The sequence below is a fragment of the Bos javanicus genome, chromosome 9 (genome assembly GCF_032452875.1).
Source record: "Bos javanicus breed banteng chromosome 9, ARS-OSU_banteng_1.0, whole genome shotgun sequence".
Taxonomy (NCBI): domain Eukaryota; kingdom Metazoa; phylum Chordata; class Mammalia; order Artiodactyla; family Bovidae; genus Bos; species Bos javanicus.
Genome location: NC_083876.1, coordinates 39,763,209 through 39,781,055, shown reverse-complemented (window position 1 = coordinate 39,781,055; position 17,847 = coordinate 39,763,209).

The window sequence follows — 17,847 nt, the reverse complement described above, 5'->3', positions numbered from 1 at the left end:
TTCTGCTTTATTGACTATGCCAAAGCCTTTGACTGTGTGGATCACAATAAACTGTGGAAAATTCTGAAAGAGATGGGAATACCAGACCACCTGATCTGCCTTTTGAGAAATTTGTATGCAGGTCAAGAAGCAACAGTTAGAACCAGACATGGAACAACAGACTGGTTCCAAATAGGAAAAGGAGTTCGTCAAGGCTGTATATTGTCACCCTGTTTATTTAACTTCTATGCAGAGTACATCATGAGAAACGCTGGATTGGAAGAAACACAAACTGGAATCAAGATTGCCGGGAGAAATATCAATAACCTCAGATATGCAGATGACACCACCCTTATGGCAGAAAGTGAAGAGGAACTCAAAAGCCTATTGATGAAAGTGAAAGTGGAGAGTGAAAAAGTTGGCTTAAAGCTCAACATTCAGAAAACGAAGATCATGGCATCCGGTCCCACCACTTCATGGGAAATAGATGGGGAAACAGTGGAAACAGTGGCTGACTTTATTTTTCTGGGCTCCAAAATCAGTGCAGATGGTGACTGCAGCCATGAAATTAAAAGACGCTTACTCCTTGGAAGGAAAGTTATGACCAACCTAGATAGCATATTCAAAAGCAGAGACATTAGTTTGCCAACAAAGGTTCGTCTAGTCAAGGCTATGGTTTTTCCTGTGGTCATGTATGGATGTGAGAGTTGGACTGTGAAGAAGGCTGAGTGCCGAAGAATTGATGCTTTTGAACTGTGGTGTTGGAGAAGACTCTTGAGAGTCCCTTGGACTGCAAGGAGATCCAACCAGTCCATTCTGAAGGAGATCAGCCCTGGGATTTCTTTGGAAGGAATGATGCTAAAGCTGAAACTCCAGTACTTTGGCCACCTCATGCGAAGAGTTGACTCATTGGAAAAGATTCTGATGCTGGGAGGGATTGAGGGCAGGAGGAGAAGGGGACAACAGAGGATGAGATGGCTGGATGGCATCACTGACTCGATGGACTTGAGTCTGAGTGAACTCCGGGAGTTGGTGATGGACAGGGAGGCCTGGCGTGCTGCGATTCATGGGGTCACAAAGAGTCGGACACGACTGAGCGACTGATCTGATCTGAACGGCTGCAGACCCCAACAGGGCAGGAGCCTCATCTTTAAGTGTTGAATCCCAGCACCATACCATTAATATGGTTCAAAAGATGGAGGAATAAGTATGATACAGTGGAAAGGTCACTGAACCTGGAGTTAAATAATCATGCAAAGCAGAATCCTTGGCTGGTGATCTTGGACAAGAGATTCACCTCTTTTGAGCCTCAGTTTCATTATCTGACAAGTGAGAAAAACAACCCCCCCCCCACTTTCCCACATATCCCAGTTTTTCCATGGAATAAATGAAATAAGGTATTTAGCAGAGCCCTGTAGGAAGAAAGTCTGCAGACACACCAGTCCAGCTCACTCATTTTACAGATGATTAAACTGATCCTTAGAAGTTTCTTTTTTACCAAAATTTATTATCCTTAGTCCCATTCCTGTAGGAACTTGCTCTTGAAATCTGACCTGGAGGTAGGAACCTAATAAATTCATTTTTTCAAGAGTTAGTAATGGTTATTCAGAGTGTGGACGTACCTCCCTTAGAAATATCTGCATTGCTCTTAAGAGGTTTACAGTAATAGGATTTATTTCAGGTCTTTGAACATAGCAGTAAAGAGCATTTTTGGATGGGACAGTTTCCAAGTCTTTTCCAATCTGCATAATATAAATAGCTGTCTCTGTATACTATGTCTTGCACTGATCATTGGAGAAAAACTACATGAATGTTGATCTCCCTCAAGTGTCCCATTTCCCCAAAGTCTGGAGGACTCATCTTTTTAAAATATGAAAACTAGAAATGTCAGATCCTTGAAGTCACAAAAGCAGCTAACATCTTCAAAGAAATTAAAAATAATCATGACTATCGTAAAGGATCTTTAAATAGAAGTAAGGAAATCTGAGGCCCAGGTCTAACTCTCACAAGTTAGGTGAACTTGGTTAACTCAGGCTTCTTGAGCATTCCCCCAGCTCCAATGTTTTAAGACTATTTAGTGTGTATGTGCCTGTGTGTAAGTAGATCAAAATTCAAAATTCATTATGATATTGTAGGAAATTATGTTTGGTCTTTGTGTCCTTCTCCACACACTCTTGGCACAGAGCTCCTAAAACCCTTGGAATTTTCTGAGTGACAGAGAGTGTCTTTTGTTATTCACTACAAGCCCCTTTCGACCATAACCGAGTTTGTGCTCATTAGGTGAGTCTTCATGGACCTCTGGGTGGCTTCAGGATCAGGAGTGGCCTCCAAAAAGACTAAGCCTTGATGAGGGTTGGAACGTCACTCCCACCCCACCCCTGCTCAGTCTCTGCAGAGGGTTGAGACGGGCTAGAGATGGAATTCAGTCACCAATGGCCAGTGATTTGATCAATCATACCCTTGCAATGAAATCACCATAAAAATCCCTAAACAGGGCTTGGGGAGCTTCCAGGTTGGTGAGCACATCCACGTGCTGGGAGGATGCTCTGTGTGCTCAGTTGTGTCTGACTCTTTGGGACCCCATGGACTGTAGCCCACCAGGCTCCCTGTCTGTAGAATTTTTCAGGCAAGAATACTGGAGTGAGTTGCCATTTCCTCCTCCAGAGGGTCTTCCCAATTCAGGGATTGAAACCGTGTCTTCTGCATTGCAGGAGGGTTCTTTACCACTGAGCCACCAGCACCCAGAGCTTCCCAGGTGGCATTAGTGGTAAAGAACCTGCCTGACACTGCAGGAGATATAAGAACTGTGAGTTCGATTCCCTGGGTCAAGCAGATCTCCTGGAGGAGAGCATAACAACCGACTCCAGTACCCTTGCCTGGAGAATCCCATGGATAGAGGAGCCTGGCAGGCTACAGTCCATAGAGTCACAAAGAGTTGGATATGACTGAAGTGACCAAGCATGCACACAAGCACCTGGCACCCCAACTCCATGAGGACAGATGCTTTTGCACTCAGGACCTTTCTGGACCTCGCCTGTGTGTCTCTTCATTTGCCTGTTCATTTGCATCTTTTATACTAAGCTAGTAAATGTTTTCCTGAGTTCTGTGAGCCATTTTAGCAAATTATTGTACCCAAGGAGGGGGTCATGGGAACCCCCGATTTATAGCTGGTTGGCCAGAAGTTCTAGTGGCCCAGGACTTGTGATTGGTATCCGAAGTCGGGGCAGCTTTGTGGAACTGAGCCCTTGAACTTGTGGGATCTGATGCTAACTCCAGGTAAATATTAATATTATTAGAATTGAATGAAATTGTTGGACACCCAGTTGGTGTTGGAGAATTACAGAGGTATAAAAAACAAACAGTGAAAAATCACCTTTATAGTCCTATTCCGTAGCTCTTGTTTCCCTCCCTGGGCCCAGAGACAACTATTATCAATTACTTAATTGTAATTATTATCAAATACTGAATTGTATCCCCCCAAATTCATATGTTGAAACCTTAATTACCTCCATCTCAATGTAACAGTGTTTACAGATAGAGCTCTTGGGAGATAGTTAGGTTTTGATGAGATCAGGAAAGTAGAGTCCCCCATATTGGGATTAGTGCCCTTATAAGAAGACACAGCAGAGAGCTTACCCTCTCTCAGCTTTGTGAGCATGCAGGGAGAAGAGAGCCATCTATAGCCAGGAAGAGAGTCCCACCAGAACCTGACTACCAACACCCTGGTCCCCACACTTTCAGCCTCAAGAAAAGTGAGAAAATTCATTTCTCTTATTTAAGCCATCTAGGCTATGGCATCTAGTCTAGTCATAAGATACCGAGAATCCACTCAAAAATATTTTATGCGTAAACAATCGACAATAAATATATTTCTATTCATTTCCTTACTTTTTCCACACAAATGGTTCTGTACCTTGCCATACTTTATCTTGAAGAATAATCCAAGTCACTATATCTCTTTTTTTCAGTAGTTGCTTGACATTTTTTTCCTTTATATGACTATACCATAGTTCATTTAACCAAACTTCTGTTGCTGAACACTAGATTGTTTCCTGTTTTTCATAATTACAAATTATGCTGCAGTGAATCATTTGCACGTATGAGATCTATTTGTTGGCTAAATTCCTAGAAGTGATTACTAGGTGGAAGTATATTCATATCTGTAATCTTAATAGACATTGCCAAATTGTCCTTCAGAGTCATTGTGCCAATTTACACTCCATTCAGTATGTGTAATAATGCTCATTTTCCCTCACTTTCATTTACACAGTATGTTAGCAAATTTATGAGATTGAGCAAAATGACCTATAAAATTTTAGTTATTTAAGGTTTTCTTCTTTTATTGAATTTTCTTATGTGTGAAATTGAGTATCTTTTCATAAACTTAAGAATCTCCTATGTTTTCCTTCAACAATTCACATTCTTTTTTAGGTATTTAGGTAGGTAGTTTTGTAGGAGCTCTTTATTACAACAGGAAAATAAAACTTTTATGTGTGATAAGAATTGTAAACCCTGCCTCCCCCCACCCATTGATTTGTATTTTGACTTATGGTGAGTTTTGTCATACTGAACTTTTTGATTTTTATATAGTCCAATTTATCAAATGTTTTTTCAAGCCTTCTAGGTTTCATATCATAGAAAATTCCCCTACTCCAAGATGAAAATATCTCCATACTTTTTTCTACTTCTCTTTACTTCTTATAGTTAAAGTCTTTGACACACCTGAATTTTATTTGGTGTAATATATGAAGTATGGATCCCACTTAGTGTGTTTCCAGAGAGTTACTGAATTTATCGCAGTGCCATTGACTGAATAATTTATTTTTTTCTCCTCTTATTTGAACTGCACCTTTATCCTATACCAGAACAATAGTAAATGTCATATGCAGAGTCATACATGAGCTGTGAGGTCGATTCTGGGACTTCAGACTCTGTTCCACTGAGCTGCCTATCATATGCCAACACTGCACTGTGTAAATTGTTATTACTTTATAATATTTTAATACGGGGTTGGTTTTCCTCTTCCTTTTTACAAGTATCTTGGCTCTTCTTGTCCGTTTATTTTTCATATTAACTTGAGAAGCATCTAAATTGGTATCAAAAAAATTCCTTAAAAGCATTTTTACTGAGATTGCCACAGAGTAAGGAAAGTTGACATGACCCCAGTGTTGACCTTTTTTACTCAAAAGCAGAACTTGCCTTTTCATTTGTCTACATTCTCTTGTATCCCTCAGTGGTGTGTTAAGTTTTTCTTTAATTAGAAGGAAAAAGATTTTTCTTTAACTTACTTTTTCAGTTACAATACAAATAAGGTCTCCTGTTACATCCTCTAATTGATTATTGTTATTTAAAAGGCTGTTTCTTTCTGTTGGGTGTTTTTGTTTTTTACCAAGCCAAATTACTTCCCATATTGTTTGACGTCATTTTTCATGTGACTTTCTTAAACTTTCTTGGTATACAATTACCTCACCTGCAGGTAGTGAATGTTAGCTCTTCTATTTAAAAATAGATATACCTCTAGTTTCTCTCTTTTATCTAATTGAATTAGTACCTGAAAAATAATGTTAAATAATTGCAGTGTCACTAGACACCCTTGCTTTGTTTCTGATATTATTGGAAATGTGTATTGTTTCCCTATTAAGCTCACTACTGGTTTTTAGACAGATAGATATATTAAGCCGTTTTAAGAACGTGTCCACCTATTGCTAGTTTATGGTATCTTTTAAGTTTTGTATGTATGTATCTTTGTTGCAATGGGTCTTCATTGCTGCTCTCAGGCTTCCTCTTGTTGTGGCAAGCAGGGACTTTGTTGCAGTGTGTGTGCTTCTCTTGTTGCAGAGCACAGGCTCTAGGCGCGCAGACTCCAGGAGTTGCAGCAGGTGGGCTCGTAGTTGTGGCACATGGGCCTAGTTGCCCTGAGCGATGTGGAGTCTTCCCTGGCCAGGAATGCAGTCTTGTGTCCCCTGCCTTGGCAGGTGGATTCTTATCCGCTGTACCAGCAGGGAAGTCCTACTTTACTATATCTGTATCAAGAACGGATATTGAATTTTCTCAAATGCCTTCTCAGTACCTATTGAAAAGATAATATTAATTTTCTCCTTTCGTAATAATAGATTCCCAAGTATTGAATAATCTTTGCACTCCTGATTCTTAAATGTTAATGTTGTTATTCTTTTAATGTGCTACTGAAACATGTTTGCTGATACTCATTTGTATTGTTGTATTGATATTTATAAGTGAGATTGATCTATAGTTTTCTTGTGCAGTAATTGTTGCATATTTTTATCAATGTTATCTTAGCTTAATTTAAATAATTTGGATACTTTGTTTCCTTTCTGTAGTGTGGAACAGTTTAAATAGCTTTAGATTCATCTGAAAGATTGATCTGAATCTTTCATAAAATTCCTCTCTTTTTGCTTTAATTCCTTGCTTTATCAACTTTTTCAGTTAATTAACCATCTCTTGGTCATAATTGCCTCAGATAAAAAATGGTTTTATTATTTCTAAGTTTTATAAATATACATTACTCTCATAAACACAAGGATATTAAAATTAAAATGAGGAAATAACCGTAGAAATGTACAATTGTCTATAGGCAAAATTTTTCAATATAGTGTTACTTATAGAGGCAAAAGAGGAAGCAACTTAAAGGCTAGACGTTCACAGGGAACTAGTTAAATTATGGTGTTTTCTGTATAATAAAATACTTTGCAGCTACTTGATTTACAATATTGTATTAGTTTCAGATGTACAGCATAGCAATTCAGTAGGGGTCTTTTGCAGATTATATTCTGGGTGGTGCTAGTGGTAAAGAACCCACTTGCCATTCCAGGAGACCTAAGAGACTCCGGTTCAGTCCCTAGATCAGAAAGATCCCCTGGAGAAGGAAATGGCAACCCACTCCAGTATTCTTGCCTGGAGAATCCCATGGACAGAGGAGCCTGGAGGGCTAAAATCCATAGGGTTGCAAAGAGTTGGACATGACTGAAGCGACTTACCATGCACACACATTACAAGATATTTTCTATAATTTTCTGTGCTGTACAGTAAATCCTTATTGCTTACATAGTTTATGTATATATGTATATTAGTTTGTATCTGTTAACCCCATGCTCCTAATTTATCCCTCCCCCCACCTTTGGTAACCATGTTTATTTTCCACACCTGTGAGTCTGTTTCTGTTTTGTATATAGATTCATTTGTATTATTTTTAAATTATATGCTGCATATAAGTGATATCTTTTGATATTTGTCTTTCTCTGACTTCCTTCACTTTGTATGATAATCTCTAGGTCCATACAGCTTGCTGCAAATGGCACTATTTCATTATTTTTTATGGCTGAGTAGTATTCCACTATATATGAACACTGCATTTATTAAGCCTCTTGTCTGTTGATAGGCCCTTGGGTTGTTTCCATGTATTACTACTTGGCTGTTGTAAATAGTGCTGCTGTGAACATTGGGGCACGTGTATCTTTCTGAATTAGTGTTTTTGTTCTTCCCAGGTATATACCCAGGAGTGTAATTGCCGGATCACATGGTAGCTCTATTTTTATGTTTTTAAGGAATCTCCATATTGTTTTCCATAGTGACTGTAACCAATCTATGTCCCCACCAACAGTATAGGAGGCCTTGCTTTTCTCTGCACCCTCTCCAGCATTTATTATTTGTAGACTTTTTGATGATGGCTATTCTGACAGAAGTGAGGTGATAACTCATTGTGGTTTTGGTTTGCATTTCTCTAATGATTAGTGATGTTGAACACCTTTTCATGTGCCTGTTGACCATCTGTATCTTTTCTTTGGAGAAATGACTATTTAAGTCTTCTGCCCATTTTTTGATAGAGTTGTGTGTTTTTGTTGTTGAGTTGTATGAGCTGTTTGTATATTTTGGAAATTAATCTCTTGTTGGTCCGATCATTTGTAAATATCTTCTCCCATTCTGTAGGCTATCTTTTCATTTTGTTTATGGTTTCCTTTGCTGTATAAAAGCTTGTAAGTTTGATTAGGTCCTATTTGTTTCTTTTTCTTTTATCTCTCTCACCTTACAAAACGGATCAAGGAAAATGTTGCTAATGGTTTATGTCCAAGAATGTTCTATGTTCTCTTTTAGGATTTTTATGGTGTCATGTCTTATATTTAAGTTTTTAAGCCATTTTTTGTTTATTTTTGTATATGATGTGAGGAAGTGTTCTAATTTCATTGATTTACGTGAAGTTTTTCAGATTTTCCACTTGTTGTAGAGATTATCTTTTCTCCATTGTATATTCTCGCATCCTTTGTTGTAGATTAATTGACCATAGGTTCATGGATTTATTTCTGGGCTCCCTGTTCTGTTCCATTGATCCATATTTCTGTTTTTGTGCCAATACCATGCTGTTTGGTTACTATAGCCTTGTGGTATAGTCTGAAGTTCAGCTTTGTTCTTTTTTCTCAGAATAAGACTCTTTTTTTCATATGTTCCTGATTGTCTTAATCTTTTACACTAGGAAATAATTACTTATATATTGTATATTAATACTATATAATATTAGTATATCATCTTAAAATGATGATGTGATTATGTGTTTATTAACATGGAAAGATGTTCACAGTAGATGGTGATGCATGTTTCACAGCAATATGATCACATTTTTGTAATCTGTTTCTGAAGTTATGGATTTGGAAGTGGTTTTCTCAGGCTAATTTTGGATGTTTTCAACTTTTTGTTTACATTTATTTTTTTTTACATCCAATTTTTCTAGGGTACTTAGGAAGTATTTAGGTGAATGACTGGGAAGATAAATAGATGGATAAAAAACCATATTAGGGGATTAAACAAGACTCTTTTTATAATTAACTGGATGGAAGGTCAGGAATGCTACCTGGCTCCAGTCCACTAAAATTAGAAATCTCCCAGTATAAACCACTGGTGAAAACAAAGTATTGTCTAGTCCCCACCCATACTTCAGTCAAGTGAGTGGAAACTGTGCATCTGCCATCTGGCTAGCCTGCCTAGTACCACAGCTTTCCCTCTGGCCTGGGTCGGTGGGAGGCACAGTGCAGGGAGAGAGGAGGTGTTCTTAGAGAGACAAGAATATGTAGACCTCCTTCTACTTAATGGCCAGAGACCTTAAATTTTCTTTACCCTTCAAAGGGTCTACTAAATGGGTGAATGCTATAAACCACTGGTTCTCTAAGTTTGGTCCCAGGCCAGCAGCATCAGCATTACCTAGAAACCTGTGGGATAGTCACATTCTTAGGCCCTAAACTAGCTGAACAATAGCGTGGGAGTGGGAACCAGCAGTCTGTGTTTAGTAAACCCCCAAGTGGTTCTGAGGCCTTTCAACCACTTCTAGAAATGTTTCCAATCCAAGATGACTTCTGAGGCAAGGTGTAACTGATAGGAGGAAAGAAAAGTCTCCTCCTTTCTCAGAAATCTTGGAAAACACTACTACTTCCCAGAAATGTTTAAATTCAGAACCTTCACAATAAGTTGAAGAAGATTCCCTCAGTTTCAGGAAACTATTTCCCATTTAGTCAAGACTTTAACATTTGTCTGAAAATATAGAGAGTTGGATCCTAGAATAACAGAATGTCACAACTGCTTAGACCTCAGAGATCATTCTGGAACAACACTCTTGTTTTCACCAATGAAGATGCTGTGCTGAGAGAGGTGACTTGGCAAATAGGAAAAGTACAAAAGATAACGGCAGGTTTGTTTGCGTTTGTCCCCATAGATCCCAAGAAGCCTAAAACTGTGTTATTTAATAATGTACCAAAGTGTCGCTTTTGAGCTGTGGTGTTGGAGAAGACTCTTGAGAGTCCCTTGAACAGCAAGGAGATACAACCAGTCCATCCTAAAGGAAATCAGTCCTGAATATTCATTGGAAGGACCGATGCTAAAGCTGAAACTCCAATACTTTGGCCACCTGATGCGAAGAACTGACTGATTTGAAAAGACCCTGACACTGGGAAAGATTGAGGGTGGGAGAAGAAGGGGATGACAGAGGATGAGATGGTTGGATGGCATCTCCAACTCAATGGACATGAGTTTGAGTAAACTGTGGGAGTTGGTGATGGACAAGGAGGCCTGGCATGCTGCAGTCCATGGGGTTGCAAAGAGTCGGACACGACTGAGTGACTGAACTACAAGTGTCACACATCACTGAAAAATGAAGTTCTAGAAGAAGCCACAGAGGCCACAGGATCTTCTTTTCTCAGAGCGATGACAATGATCTCTAGACAAAGCTGACCAAATTCATTTTCACAGACTTTCTCACTGAGGATGAATTTTAGTTAGTGACGAAACATAAATTCCAAATCTCTCCTGGAATGGCCAGTGTGAACAGTATAATTCAAGTATTTCCTTCCTGAGTAATTTCACATGAACTCTTTCCTAAAATGCATTTTTTTCTAGAGCAACCTCTAAAATAAACATATGCTCTTAAGGATGTAGAAAACATGGTTATATTTAATGCTTCTTACGTTACTAAGAATCTTACCTCAGGCAAGGTTTCTTCCTTTATTTAAAGCTCTGTTTCAACAAATAGATAATAATTATTCCAAATAAGTAAGTCCATGGACAAGGCTTAGGTCATTGTGCTATAAACATACTGTACGTCTATATAGTTTAACTATAAACATAGACATACTATAAGCATAGTATGTCTATATAGTTTGACTCCTCCAGCTTGGACTTTTGTATTTGTTCAAATAAAAAGAAAGTATAATTATTTTGGAATCAGAGTACTGGAAAGAAACATTAGCAAGTCAGTATGTTTTTATTGCTGTTCAGTCACTCAGTCGTGTCCAACTCTTTGTGACCCCATGGACTACAACATGCCAGGCTTCCCTGTCCTTCACCATCTCCTGGAGCTTGCTCAAACTCATGTCCATGGAGTCAGTGATGCTATCCAACCATCTCGTCTTCTGTCATCCTCTTCTCCTGCCCTCAATCTTTCCCAGATTGAGGGTCTTTTCCAATGAGTCAGCTCTTCGCATCAGGTGACCAAAGTATTGGAGTTTCAGCTTCAACATCAGTCCTTCCAAAGAACACCCAGGACTGATCTCCTTTAGGATAGACTGGTTGGATCTCCTTGCAATCCAAGGGACTCTCGAGAGTCTTTCCCAACACCACAGTTCAAAGCATCAATTTTTTGGCGCTCAGATGACAGGATGAAAACCACAATCACAGAAAACTAACCAAACTAATCACATGGATCACAGCCTTGTCTAACTCAATAAAACTATGAGCTATGCCTTATAGGGCCACCCAAGACAGACGGGTCATGGTGGAGAGTTCTGACAAAGCGTGGTCCACTGGAGAAGGGAATGGCAAACCAATATGTTTTTACATACAGATTACTTCACTGATCACTGGAGGCACAGCCAGACAAGGTCTTAAAACATAGTCCCTGCTTTTAAATAGCTTCATTACCAGTAAAAACATTTATCAGACTCATATAGGCAGAATTGAAAGCTAAGTAAGTTGAAAACAAGGACTTCCCTGGCAACCCAGTGGTTAAGACTCCACCTTCCACTTCAGGGTGTGCGGTTCCATCCCTGGTCAGGGAACTAAGATCCCACACGCTGCTCAGTGCAGCCAAAAATTTCTTTAAAGAAGAAAAAAAGAAAGTTGAAAATGGATTTAAAACTTCAGTGGTTATGTTTTTGTCATTAAATGTCCTTTCACCTTCATTTTAATAAAATTTTTTCTTCTGAAAGCAATCTTCTGCCCTCTCTTCAGGAAGGCCAGATTCACGTTTTGTGAAGCTTGAAGTTTATACAGTTTGCAGAAACCACTTTAGAGGACAAAGGTTACAAATACAAAATTATAATATTTAGAGTAAGAAAAGTCACAATACCTTATAATTTTCAAAAAGCTGACTAATTAAAAAAGAAAACTCATGAAATCTGCAAACTAAACTTTTTTTCCCCCTGAACGTTCTGACACTCTATAAAATCCTTTTCTCCTCATGACATTGTTTATGAGACCAAACCTTATCTGAAGCCAACTACCTCTGGACTCTTCTGTTATATAACCTGATATTTCTCTTTATTATTTAAGCTACTTTGAATTACTGGGGACATAGAATCCTAATTTATACAGAGATATAAGAAAAGCTCATAATAAGCTTTAGGGATAGGTGGACCTCAGCTGCGGAAGAAAATTGCTCAAGGGTTTATCCCAGCTTGCAAAATATAGAGTGGTTTGTGTGGTCACACAGACAGACTTTCTGAGAACTTCAAGCCCAGGAGGTAACCTCTGAAGATAGCTCTGAGGGACTGCACCAAAGAGGTAAGGGAGAAGCCAGGGTGTATAGGAATTTTTGCAACAAAGACCAAGTAGTCAGTACATCAAAATATTACTGTTAATTAAAGAAAACCAGGATAGCTCAAGTTAATGAATTTAGTATTTTTTTATGTATGGAAAGATGCAAGAGTCTGGGTTCACTGAAATCATTGCTTCGATTGACACTTTAGCTTTCTAGGCCAGTATCCTGTTCTTTCCCATCCTGAGTGCCTGGAAGGTACACCGTTGAGGGGTGGCTGCAGTGGCTGAGGGCTTGGCAATAGACAGCCCGTTTGTCTCCATGGTCAGTTCCCTCATGGCTCACTGTGAGAGCCGCAGGAGCTGCCTGAGGGCTGCAACACCCCTTGTGCTGATACGGCTGGTAACATTTTTACACCTCCATTAGCAGAAGGAGTTTAGAGTCATTACTTAATTTCTAGCACTGTGTGATAAATATAATTGAGCCATAGAAGGATATGGGAAAATAAAAACATTTGTTATGTCAGAATACAACAAAAAGATTGTTACTGCTTTTAACAAGTGTTTAATAATTAGCCCTTAGTGGGAAAAGGTTACGTGGCTCCTTTGATGTGGTTGCCTAAAATTAATCATTACCTAGTACTGCTTTGTTTACAGTAGAATCGAGAAATAATCTGTGTAAAGATGAAAAAATGGTAGGGAAAAGCTTAATTAACTAAAAGCAGTGTTTACTTAAAATCCATTAAGAAAGGGCATTTCAAAGAAGTAAACAGAAACCGTAGCACGCGATAAGCATTAGGTAATGCAACTTTGAGGCGTAAATGTGCCATGGGAAAACAGTGATAGATCTGAGATAGAAAATTCCGTACGGCTTTCTGTAGCGTAGAGAAACCAACGGTCATTTTCAAAGCGTGTGAGGTCAGTGTGGTTCTGTTGGCAATGATGACAGAAAGAAGCCCCCGAAATAGCTGCATTTGGAATGGAATTGCTTTAGAGCAGAGCCCAATGCACTGTTTTGTTTTTACCACCTAAAAAGCCGAAAAGGCCAAGCCCACTAAGCTTTAGCGTATCTTTTACAATTGTGGTTCATTCAGTGATGACCTTCTAGGATTTACCTGGAACCATAAAAGAGGAAGGAGGCAGGATGACTTTGATCTTGGGGGTGGGCATTGTGTGTGGCAGTTTGAAACAGAATCTCAGCTCCCTGAGTGGGAAGCAAACCGGACTTGTGCCGGTGAGAATGCCAAATTCTAGCCGCTGGTGGCTAGAAGCAGAGCCCTGGCTCTTGTCTTCTCTTTAAAAAAATTTATTTTTAGCAAAGAGATGGAACATAAAAGCAGATAAAGTGTTTATTAAGAGAAAGATACATGCGGATAGGCACCTGGGTGGTCTCAGAGTCGCACCTTTGGGGTGACTTAAATCACTTAAATGGAGACAGTTTTCCAGAGTTCCTGCAATCATCTTGCTCTGTCTGGCTCCAGGTCCATATTTGTTCTGACTAAGGGCCCTGCTCTGTGTGTGTGTTCATCTTTTAGCCAAGATGGATTCCAGTGTGAGGGTGTCTGGGAGGTTAACAAAACATGTGATGGCCTACTGTTCCCTCCCCTGAGGAACCCTCCTGTGCCTATATGGTCTGGGAGTTCTCCTTGACCCTGAGAATGAGAAATAGGTGGCCTCTTTATTCCCTATACAGGGCTTACCCCTCTCTGTTCCTGCTAGTTTTGTTATCTTGAAGCGTTTACAGGCGACAAAGTCAAGCTGCTTATCATATTCCTGTTATAATCTTTGTCTCAAAGCATAAAGAGGAGGCAAATTTTCTAAGCTGGAGCTCATTTGTCTCCTTCCTCAAATTGAGAAGCTTACAAAAACAGTTAATATTTGGGGTGGGTTTTCATTTCAGCAGTTTCTCAAAACGCTTTCCCTGGTTGTTGCTCATAATGGAAAAATGGGTTCTGCGGCAGAATCATGGCACTCTGGCCGGGGCCTCAGAGAGCACCTCACCCAGGATGCACTTTGCCCATAAATTAAGACACCTGTTGAAGACCGCACCAGCAAGCTGATGGCTGCATGACTTAGGTAAAAAGGAGAGTGGAGCCTAAGGAGGAAGTCTGTTCCAAGTTGTAAAATGCATGCTGCCTCCCATCCCCCTGCACATGAACTCGTCAGCTCTCACAGCCTCGTTTCCCTCCACCTACCCCCACCAGGTACCTGAGACTATCCTGTTATCCCCCTATTACAGCAAGGGTAAAACTGAGACCTATTCTTACAGAAAAGTATACCTCATAGGCTGTATGATCCATAAGGGGTCTATCTTGACCTCCTGGTCTGATGTGGGCTCTCTGTCAGTGTTTGTTGAGGAAATGCGTGCCACAGAAGGTAACTGAGTTGCTCAGTAAAGCCACCCCAACCCCTTCCCACTCAGCTGGCCTTAAACTTCCTTCATTTTCTAAGACACTATACCAGCCTGCCTGGCCTGGCTGGTAGGCATGATGGTCTTGACTTGCAAATTCCCTTATCTTTAATGGCACAGTTTGACCAGCTGCCCTCCGTTGCAGGCAACACTTCTAACTCATGTCTTGGGTGGCTGTCTTCAAGCAACCAGCCTCAGTCTCAGCTGACTCTATACTCTTATTGCACTGAGAACATAACAGAGAAAAATTAATAGAGAACGTTCACTCCCTGCACCACATATAATCTCTCTCCTTTTATTCATTTATCCCACATACTCTGCTTTTCCACCACATGAAGGACAAACTTTTCTAACTTAGGCAGCCTGGCAATGTGTGTGGGAGGTACCCATCTCCTCTCACCTGCTTGGGAACATTGCTCATACAGTTACCTTTTCTCTCTTCTGAGTTCCCTTCTCTACTTGGGATCTCCTGTCTGCTTTTTATAAGAGGTTGTGATATCTTGATTTTAACATCCTCACTTGGTCTCACATCCCTTCAGGCTAATGTCCCTTTTTTCTCCTGCTCCCTTTTAAGGAAAAATTCCTCCAGGAGTCTTCAGTTCTTCTCCCTTTCTCTCTTGATACCAATCCTGTCAAGCTTTTGCCCACATCAGTGAGCTCCACTTTGTCAATCCTGTAGTCAATTGTAAGTCTTGATATTACTGGATCATTACCAGCAGTATTTATCGAACTGGAAACCAGGTCACCTCCCATCTTGATGACTATTCCTTCACAATATCCTTCTCTAGATCTTGTTCATCTTTCCAGTTTCTAATACTGGAATGCTCTAAGAAGAGCCATGAACCTCTTCTCTCTCTGCACTCACTTTGTCTTGGTATCTTGGTTTTAGATATCATCCTTATGAATCGCATCCATACACTGACAACTCACAAGTCAATATCTCTGGTGCCGAGCTTTTACCTGAACTCCAACTTCTTGACATCTCCACTGGGAAGTCTGATGGGCAACCTTAATATTTTCAAAACAGATTTCATAATATTGATCTTCTCCCTTAAGCTGCTCATCCCCCAGAGATCAGTATCTTAGTGATGATACCTTTAATCTCTTAGTTGTTTGGGCCCCAAACTTTGGGATCTTCTTTGACTTTTCTTTTCCTCTCATATTCTATGTCTAAACATAGCAGGTCGTGTTACTTTACCTCCAAAGTGTACCTCATTCCAAACACTTGTCACCACCATTCACCTTTCTTGGTGCCACTAAGCCACTTAACCACTCGTCTGGACTATTACAGTGGCCTCCCAACCAGTCTCCCTGCTTTTAGACCCAAGTCTGTTCTCAGCACAACAGCCAGTGTGATCTTTTGAAAATATGAGGACGGCTGCCCTTGAGAAACTCTCACATGAGGACATGGACTAGAAATTCTATTGTTTGTTACAGAGAAAAATTGGAAGCAACCTGTCAGTGGGTAAATTGTGTCATATTCCTACTGTGGAATACTACGCAATAGGAGGGAAGTGAGTTTGATTAATGTGGGAAATATGGAGAGACCTCGAAAACATTTTGCTATGAGAAAAAAGCAATTTAGGAAAGTACTTAAATAAGTTATGGTGCATCTAGTCAAGGAAATATTAGGCAGTCATTAATAATGAATAAGTAGAACAATATATACTAAATAGAAGTTCAAGATATAATGTGAAAAAGTGAATAGGATTCTTTTTGTCTAATATGAATGTTTTTTAATAAAAGGTATACATGTATGTGCTCAGTCGCTCAGTCATGTCTGACTCTTTGAAATCCTTTTAGACTGTAGTCCGCTAGGCTCCTCTGTCCATGGGATATTTCAGGCAAGAATACCGGAGTGGGTTGCCATTTCCTCTGCTAGGGAATCTTCCCAACCCAGGGATGAAACCCACATCTCCTGTGTCTCCTGCGTCTCCTGCATTGTAGGCAGATTCTTTACCGCTGAGCCATCAGGGAAGCCCTAATACATATGCCTAAATACATACAGAATATTTACACAAGAAACTGATAAATTGGTTTCTCCTGAGAAATAGAACATGAGGTTTAGGGCAGAAAGGAGACATTTATTTTTCACCTAACATTCTTGGGTGCTGCAAAATTGTGATAATGATTATATGTATGTGTGCATGCACAAAGACACACACATACTTACATATATATGTTTCCTTCTGGCATTTTAAGCTTTGCTGGTTAGTTTATGTTTTTACTCTTTTATATATATATAAATCTTTACTGGAAATTTTTATTGGTATAAAGAGTGAGGTTAGGATACTACATTCTCCCACATGATTGCCAATTGTCTCAAGCCCATCTACTGACTAATCCATTTTTTTCTCCACTGATCAAATGCTACCTTTACTATATACATACTAGTTCAGAATTTTTTCCTTGGATTTGTGCTACATGCTTATAACAAATAATACTGGCCCAAGCCAGTGTACATATGTATATATACTACATCTGTGGTGTATTAATTTGTTTTAATAAAAATGTGCCCCAATCTGTGAAGACATTTCAGCATAAATATTGGTCTTTTTTTAAAAAAGACAAGAGGGGAGATCGTCTGTTTCTTTGATAGTCGTGTTATTAATCCTAAGAAACCATGCCTGTCGTGCTTCCTTCTGCCTACGTGTGTTCAGCCCAGTTCCGTGGGTGTGTAACTGTGTGTTTAACAAGCACTCACCTGGATTTATGTAGTTATTTTGTATGAAACTGCCTCACAACCAGCATGTGGTTAGGATTGCTCATCTCTCATTTAAATGCTGCTGCATAACACTGCCCAGCTGGGAGCTGGGGCTTAGCGCTAACAAGAGCTGCCTTTAAGGGTTGAAAAGAACTTGGAAAAATTCAGCTTTATTGGGTTCTGAGCATTTATTTCTCCTCCTTCCAATATATTCAGAAGGCAAAGTCCTCCTCTATTTCTCCTACCTCTCCAAGTAAGAAAGTTCTCCAAGTAAGAATTCCATGGACAGTGGAGCCTGGCGGGCTACAGTCCATGGGGTCACAAAGAGTCGGACACAACTGAGCAACTAACGCTTTCACTTTCCTGTTTCTGGTAGTATTGCACACTTGATTCCCTGGACGACTCTCTTCCTATAAAACAACAAAAAATGCTAGATGAAATTATTTAAATGTTTTATAATTTATCTAAAATGTATAACAAAATGTTAAATTGGGGGTTTGAG